At 50.9% G+C, this 8,563-nt stretch overlaps 2 non-coding genes across 2 annotated transcripts; both read left to right on the top strand.

The window, feature by feature from the left end:
• Positions 1-689: 689 nt before the first annotated feature.
• On the top strand, positions 690-763 carry trnan-guu. The gene has a single exon. It is a non-coding gene; the product is annotated as a tRNA-Asn (tRNA).
• Positions 764-2,315: 1,552 nt separating this feature from the next.
• On the top strand, positions 2,316-2,389 carry trnan-guu. Its single transcript has one exon. It is a non-coding gene; the product is annotated as a tRNA-Asn (tRNA).
• Positions 2,390-8,563: the final 6,174 nt, after the last annotated feature.

Below are 8,563 nucleotides of genomic sequence, written 5' to 3'. Positions count from 1 at the left end.
CATTCACTGAACGCCAGAGAGTGTCGACCCACACTGCCACACCTGTGCTCACTGGACATACCCGGTGAATTGTTGCGGCACCCCCGATCACATGTGAAGTACGTGTGAAGTCCGCTGAGTGTACGACAACAACCTCACCCGCTGCTCCTCCTCTCTGATTACCTGTTGTTTTCACACCTTACATTCTTGTTCAACCCTTCAACATCTCGAGCTTCACTCTCCCCTGACTATCAGTCTGAAGAAGGGTCTCTACCCAAAACGTCACCCATTCCTTCTCTCCAGAAATGTTGCCTGTCCCGCACAGTTCCTGCAGCATTTTGTGTCGACCACTTGCGTACACTTTCTCGGGTTGGGGGCGGATCTGTACACAGGAAGCTAAGTGTTTGCAGAATTGTCTGCATTATGAGGACCGTGACTTCCTGCCCAAGTGAACGTTGAGGGGGCTTGGTATAAGGATACTTTTTCCACAGAATATAAAACCAATTACTGTATGTGTAAGCGTTGAGAATGTTGGATGTGATCCTGTACTATATGGGGGGGGGGGGGTGTCTGAATAACATTTATTTTAGAAAACAATCTTCCTGGACCAAATCTTTGATGCCGTTTATGAAAAGCAGTTTCCCCACCGTGTCCCAGGTCACCGCTTCCCAGCTCGAGAATGATCCGTGTATGCCCCTTTCCGTCCAGTTGTCTCGGTGGTGCAATCGGTCAGCGCGTTCGGCTGTTAACCGAAAGGTTGGTGGTTCGAGCCCACCCAGGGACGCTGGCGATCTGATATTTGTTCCTGTGCAAGTCCTTGGCAGCTGAGCAAATCTGCTCTCTCCAGAGGCTGGCGCTCTCTGCTGTCGCCTCAATCCGCTGATTGGGTCTCTTCTTGCGGCGTCTCGTTTTCTTTCATTCAAATGTTCCTCTTTTCAATAAACAACATCCCAGGAACTGAAGAAGGGTCTCGACCTGAAACGTCGCCTATTCCTTCTCTCCGGAGATGCTGCCTGTCCTGCTGAGTTGTTTAAGCTTGTTGTGTCTATCCCTGGAACCAGCTGATTGGATTCTCTGCTGAACTGCCGCTGGACAGTTTTAAGAAGGTACAGCGAGACGTTTGGACACAAAAGTGGACTGTGTTGGGATGATCAGCTCAGATCATGTTGAATGCTGGTGGAAACTGGTGTGGCCGCGTGGCCTGCTCCAGCTATTTTCAATGTCGATGTTGTTCTCACGGAGTCCGGGATGTAGCGTTGCAGAAGGGCGCACGTTTTGCGTGTTTAAGGACCCAGGATCAATCCCCGTCACTTCCACCTGGTGACTTTACAAAAGTTGGGGAAAATCCCGCAAATCCCGCTCGTTTGAACCGACCTGTGCATAATTTTGACGGGATGTACACTTACTGCTGTCAGAATTAATATTCCGCGGAAATAGGTTAGTAAATTTGTCCGTAGCGCAAAGAATTTGGTCACCCCGGTAAGTCGATTGATCATCTGCTGCGACATGGAACAAATGGCTTCGTTACTCAGCTGTATATTTGCCTAGTTGGCTCCGGTCCTGAATACTGCGGCCCGGATTATGTGCTGAGCGATAATTCACCTCTCATTCACTGAACGCCATAGAGTGTCGGCCCACACTGCTACACCTGTTCTCACGGGACATACCCGGTGAATTGTTGCGGCACCCCCGACCACATGTGAAGTGCTCCTCCTCTCTCCGCTGAGAGTAATACAACAACCTCTCTCCGCTGAGAGTAATACAACAACCTCTCCCGCTGCTCATACTCTCGGATTATCTGTTGTTTTCTCACCTTACATTCTTGTTCAACCCTTCAACATCTGGAACTTCCCTCTCCCCTGACTATCAGTCTGAAGAAGGGTGTCTACCCAAAACGTCACCCATTCCTTCTCTCCAGAAATGTTGCCTGTCCCGCACAGTTCGTGCAGCATTTTGTGTCGACCACATGCGTACCCTTTCTCTGGTTGGGGGCGGATATGTACACAGGATGCTAAGTGCTTCCAGAATTTTTTGTTTGATGAGGACCGTGGCTTCCTGACCAAGTGAACGGTAAGGGGGGTTGGTATAAGGATACTTTATTCACAGAATATAAAACAAATTACTGTATGTGTAAGCGTTGGGAATGTTGGATGTGATCCTGTACTATATACGGGGTGGGGGTGGGGTGGGTGGGGAGTCTGAATAACATTTATTTTAGAAAAATCTTTCTGGCCCAAATCTTTGATGTCGCATATGAAAAGCAGTTTCCCAACCGTGTCCCTGGTCACCGCTTCCCAGCTCGGGAATCGTCCGTTTATTGCCCTTTCCGTCCAGTTGTCTCTGTGGCGCAATCGGTCAGCGCGTTCGGCTGTTAACCGAAAGGTTGGTGGTTCGAGCCCACCCAGGGACGCTGGTGATCGGATATTTTTTGCTGTGCATGTCCTTGGCAGCTGAGCAAATCTGCTCTCTCCAGACGCTGGCGCTCTCTGCTGTCGCCTCAATCCGCTGATTGGGTGTCTCCCTGCGACGTCTCACTTCCTTTCATTGAAATGTTCTTCTTTTCTATAAACAACATACCAGGAACTGAAGAAGAGTCTCGACCCGAAACGTCGCCTATTCCATCTCTCCAGAGATGCTGCCTGTCCTGTTGATTTATTTAAGCGTTTTATGTCTATCCCTGGAAATAGCGGATTGGATTCTTTGCTGAACTGCCGCTGGACAGTTTTAAGAAGGTACAGCGAGACGTTTGGACACAAAAGGCGCCGAGAGGTATGGGGAGGGAAGGGAACAATGGACTGTGACGGGATGATCAGCAGATAACATGTTGAATGGTGGTGGAAACTCGTGTGGCCACGTGCCCTGCGCCAGCTAATTTCAATGTCGATGTTGTTCACACGGAGTCCGGGATGTAGCTCTGCAGAAGGGCGCACGTTTTTCGTGTTTATGGCCCCAGGTTCAATTCCCGTCACTTCCACCTGTTGACTTTACAAAAGTTGGGGAAAATCGCACAAACGGTATCTGAAGAAATTTGGACTTTAAAATGCACACTCGACTTTGCCCCGAATCCTCGATAACTGGGAAAGTGACGTTTCGGAGGTATAAATCCCCGTCGATTTTCCCGTTTATATTTTATTTCGTTCAATGTCGGGACCTGGGAATCAATACGCGACAGCAGTGAGCACAAGGATATTAGCAAAGGTGTAGAAACCTGGGAACACGGCGAAGTAGTGAGACAGGGATAACAACACTGATGAGCACGCTAAGAAAATGAAGAAAGACGCCGAGAAATACAAAACAAACAAGATGAGAGTTTTTGCGATGTGTAGATAGTTCGATATAGATAAATATGCAAAGCACACTATAAAGGATAGAATGATGGCAGCAATCTGGAATACAATTGGAGTGATTGGAGCGGTGTGAGTGTAAATGAGAGGCGCTGGGGTGTGATCCACCAGAAAGGGGCGAGTCTGGACAGACAGGTTTATTTTCCTGGAACAAAGGAAGCTGAGGCGGACCTGATCGGGATTTACCCAATAATGAGGGTCTTCGAGAGTATAAAATTATTTCCCATAACACCCCCACAGTCTAGCCACCCGGAAGCCAGAAAGTATCAAATGTAGTACTGTTTACACGAATGTGGTGTATGATATCTGGATCCTACCGCATGTAGGAGGCTGGTGGATCCAGGTACTATCACAATGTTTAAGAAATGCTGGACTAAGTGGGACCCGTTGGGTCACACGGGAGGCGCGGTCCCCCAGCGTAACCCCCAAAGAGTTTACATCAATGTAAAAAAGTAGCTCTCGTGTTTGCTGCCAGAACCCCCCCCCCCCCCCCCCTCCTTGATATTACATTAAAGCGGAGAGGTTCCTGCGCAGATCACGCTGCGGCCCATGATGAGAGGAACGGGAAAGTGTCCGGACTCAGTCCTTTCACAACAGACGGGACACCCGCCAACCGGGCTCAGTCTCTCCAGCCTGCTGACTCGGGACTTGAGGGAAGAACCCCCGCCTTCACCTGCCGGGGACTGAATGTGACTCCCGCCCACGCTAATGTGTTTGCCCCTTGACGGCCATCTGTCTTACCTCATGTTGTCATTTGAAAGTTACCAACCCTCTGGCTTCCCGCTGCTCCTTGCTATGTTATACTCCTATTATTTTAGTATTATTCCATCCCTATCTTCCCTTGTCAGCCAGGGTTGCCTCTTACTGCCCTTAGAATATTTCTTCCTCTTTGGAATAAAATGATCCTGCATCTTCTGGATGGTGCACAGAAATTCCTACCATTGCTGTTCCTCCGTCATTCATGCAGGGATCCTTTACCTGTCGACCTTGATCATTAATCACCTGACTGGCAGAGCTCAGCTGTGGGGAACGGCTGAATGGGAGCGACGCACGCCAGCTTGCTCCTCTTTCCAGGCCTTCGCCGCGGAGCTTCGCAAGGTGTTCGGTGAGGTTTCGATGGGTCCGGACGCTGCGGAAGGTCTGCTGGGGTTGAGCCAGGGGAACCAGAGCGTCGCTGACTTCGCCATCGACTTTCGCACCAGGGCCCGTCAGAGTGATTGGAACGCCCCGGCCCAGTGTGACGCTTTCTTGCTGGGCTTGAATGACTATATCAAGGATGCGTTGGTGTCCCACGACCTTCCTTCTTCTCTGGATGGGCTTATCGAGCTAACGACCCGTCTGGACCGACGCATCCTGGCGAGACGTCGGGAGAGGCGACAGGGACAGGCGGACCGCCAGCTATCCACCCAAGCTCGTTTTCTTCCGGAGACTGGACTACCCTCGTCGGGGCAACCGTCGAGGCAACCCGAACCCATGCAGGTGGGTCGCACCAGTCTCACCCCTGAGGAACGGGAACGTCGGCGTCGGGGGAACCTCTGTCTCTACTGTGGCCTGGCGGGTCATTACATCTCCAAGTGTCCAGTAAAAGCCCAGACTCACAAGTAGCGGAGGAATTACTGGTGAGTCGAACCTTTGAACTTTCCTCTGCCCGACGCCCTCTTTGTCATGCCCGTCCGCTGTTGTCTGATGGTTCGCACACCCTCGTAACCTTCATAGACTCTGGTTGTGACATTAATCTTATGGACAAGGAACTAGCCCGCCAGCTTGGCATCAGTTGTGTTCCCCTGCCTGAACCTGTTCCCGCCAACGCCCACGACGGCCATCTCCTGGGGACTGTTTCTCACCAGAAGGTCTCAGTGCGCCTGCTCCTGTCTGGTAATCACCATGAGACCATCCAGTTCCACATCCTGCAGTCTCCCAGTCTTCCCCTCATCCTGGGTTACCCCGGGCTTCGACGACACAACCCCAACATCGACTGGAGGATGGGGGTCATCTTGGGTTGGAGCCCTTCCTGCCACCAACTGTGCCTGAAGCAAGCCTCAGCTCCTCAACCGACCACCTGCTCCAGTGCTGCTCTAGATCTGACGGGGGTCCCAGCCGAGTACCATGACTTTGGGGGGGGGGGGTGGTTTAGCAAGTCTAGGGCCATCTCCCTTCCTCCTCATCGGCCCTATGACTGCGCCATAGACCTCCTGCCTGGTTCCGCTCCTCCTAGGGGTCGCCTTTACTACCTGTCCGCCCCCTGAGAGAGGCGCCATGGAGAAATACATAAACGACTCCTTGGCTGCTGGTCTCATCCGTCCCTCCTCTTCTCCTGCTAGGGCTGGGTTCTTATTCGTGGAGAAGAATGACAAATCTCTGCGTCCCTGCATAGATTACCGGGGACTCAACGGCATCACGGTGTCAGGTCTCGCGTTTGATCTAGTTTCTGTTTCTTATTGGTTTTTAGTATTAGAGTTTGCATTCTTGTTTTATTTTGGTGTCTCACATCTCCTCTTGTTTCAGGTCCCATTTCCTGTCAGGTCGTTTACCCTCATGTGATTGTTGGCCACGCCCTGATGTGTTTCACCTGTGTCTCGTTATCCCCTGCTAGTCTGTTGGCCACGCCCTGATGTGTTTCACCTGTGTCTCGTTATCCCCTGCTAGTCTGTATTTAAGCCTTTTGTGTTTTAGTTCCCATTGCCAGTTCGTGGTGTATGCTACTTGGTATCACCTCGTTCCTGCTCTCGAAATCTTGTGACCTTGTGATCTCGACCTTTGGCTGTATTTTCGACCACTGTTTCTTGCCTGCTCCTATATGGTACTGTTGCCTCTGTTTTGCCTACCTGTGTACTGACTTGGTCCGATTAAACGCCGAAGACTGATCTGCCCTGTGTCTGAGCCTGCATTTGTGTCCTCCTCCTCGTTCAGTTCTGACATAACGAACTGGCCAACAATGGACTCAGCGGGCTCTGATCCTTTTCGTGCAGCGCTCCAGAAGCAAGAGGAGCGCATCTCGCATTACGAGGGTCAACTCTCCTCGATCGTCGCCGGGTTCCGGGATCTCGGCGAGCGTCAGCAGGGGTTCCAGTCAGACATCGGTTCACAGGTGAACACTTTAAGTTCTCGGTTTGAAGACATGGTTACTCGGCTGAATTCTTTGTTTCCTGCTGCTGCTCCCGTGCCTGCCGAGTCTGTTTCCTTGTCTGTGTCTCCAGGAGCTCCGATGGCCGCGGCTGCTGCAGCATCTCCATTCGTCCACCTGGCAAGACCGGAACACTTTTCGGGGGAATCGGAGAAATGTAGACCTTTTTTGATTCAGTTTGGACTGCATTTCGAACTTCAAGCGGCTTCCTTTTCATCAGAACGCTCAAGGGTAGCCTTTATCATCACGCACCTGTCGGGTAGGGCGGAGGCTTGGGCCACGGCGGAGTGGTCTCGGAATTCTCCTGTTTGCCAGACATCGGTCCTGTTCATGGAAGCTCTGTCCCGCACGTTTGATCACTCCAATCCTGGCCGAGAGGCTTCACAGAACCTGGTCTCCATGAAACAAGGTAATCGCTCTGTTATGGATTTTGCTATTGACTTTCGAACTGTTGCTGCTAAGGGTGGATGGAATGAGGCTGCTTTGTTGGATGCTTTTCGCAATGGATTGTCTGAAGCTATCAAAGATCAATTGGCTCCTCTAACCCTGCCTTCCGACGTCGAGTCTATGATTTCCCTGGCTATCCAAATTGACGCTAGGCTCAGAGAAAGAGATCGAGAGAGGAGATCGGCTGCAGTTCGGTCCTCCTCCCAGCAGTGGAGGCAGCGTCGCCCTTCACCTTCCAGTCGGGACTTCTTCCCTCTCGGCCGGTCCAGTCAGCCTACAGCGCCACCTGCATCTTCGGAGGAGCCCATGCAGGTGGGACGAGCCAAACTCAGTCCGGAGGAACGGCAGCACCGCCTAAGGGAAATGAGGTGTTTTTACTGTGGTGAACTGGGACATTTGTTGAACAGCTGTTCAGTAAAAGACAAAGCTCACCAATGAAAGAGAGGACATTGGTGAGTTGTACCGCTCCTATGAGCCGTTCCTCTCGTCCATTGTCGACGGTACAATTGTTGGTGCATTCCCAGTGGCACTCCCTGCAGGCTTTGGTTGATTCTGGGGCAGATGAGAACTTCATGGACATTCGCTTGGCTGATGAATTGAAGCTGGAACGTGAACAGCTTCAAGATCCTATGGAGGCTAGTGCACTGGATGGGCGCCTACTGTACAGGGTAATTCACCGAACTCAACCTGTTCAACTCATCGTGGCAGGTAATCACCTTGAGACCATCAGTTTTCATCTCCTCGACTGTCCTCTTCATCCTCTGGTTTTGGGGCTCCCTTGACTGTCTTACCATAATCCTCACATGAACTGGGGTACTGGGGAAGTAATTTCTTGGGGGAATAACTGTAAACTCATCTATCTGCATGATTCTTCTCCTGAGTCTATGAAGGATCCGTCAAGGAGCAGTTTGCTGGGATCTTCCAGGACCACCCTCCGGCAGCCTCCCCGTTCAAGGGAGGAGGATTTTCCAGATCTCACCAAGGTTCCCTCATATTATCTAGACCTAAAGGAGGTGTTCAACAAGGCCAAGGCCACATCTCTTCCGCCGCATAGACCGTACGACTGCTGCATCGACCTTCTGCCAGGTACAGCGCCTCCTAAGGGCCATCTCTACTCCTTGTCTTCACCTGAGCGGCTCGCCCTGGAAAAGTACATTGACGATGCCCTTGCTGCTGGGATCATCAGACCTTCTTCTTCACCTGCAGGAGCTTGATTCTTCTTTGTGGATAAGAAGGATGGAACACTTCGGCCCTGCATTGACTACAGAGGACTCAATGACATTACTGTTAAGAACAGATACCCTCTTCCTCTTATCTCCTCTGCATTTGAACTGTTAAAAGACGCTGCAGTATTTACTAAGTTAGATCTTAGAAATGCGTATCATCTGGTGAGGATAAGGGATGGGGATGAATGGAAAACTGCGTTTAACACACCCAGTGGTCATTATGAATATCTGGTCATGCCGTTTGGTCTTACTAATGCTCCAGCAGTTTTTCAAGGCATGGTTAATGAGGTATTACGGGACATGCTGAACCGATTTGTGTTTGTGTACCTTGATGACATTTTGATTTTTTCTCCAGACGAGACTTCCCATGTGCAGCATGTACACCAGGTGCTAGAACGTTTGCTCCTGAATGATCTGTTTGTGAAAGCTGAGAAATGTGAATT

This window comes from Amblyraja radiata, chromosome 45 (genome assembly GCF_010909765.2).
Source record: "Amblyraja radiata isolate CabotCenter1 chromosome 45, sAmbRad1.1.pri, whole genome shotgun sequence".
NCBI classification, from domain to species: domain Eukaryota; kingdom Metazoa; phylum Chordata; class Chondrichthyes; order Rajiformes; family Rajidae; genus Amblyraja; species Amblyraja radiata.
The sequence above is the reverse complement of the archived record's forward strand: the minus strand, read 5'-3'. Positions and strand labels throughout refer to the sequence as shown.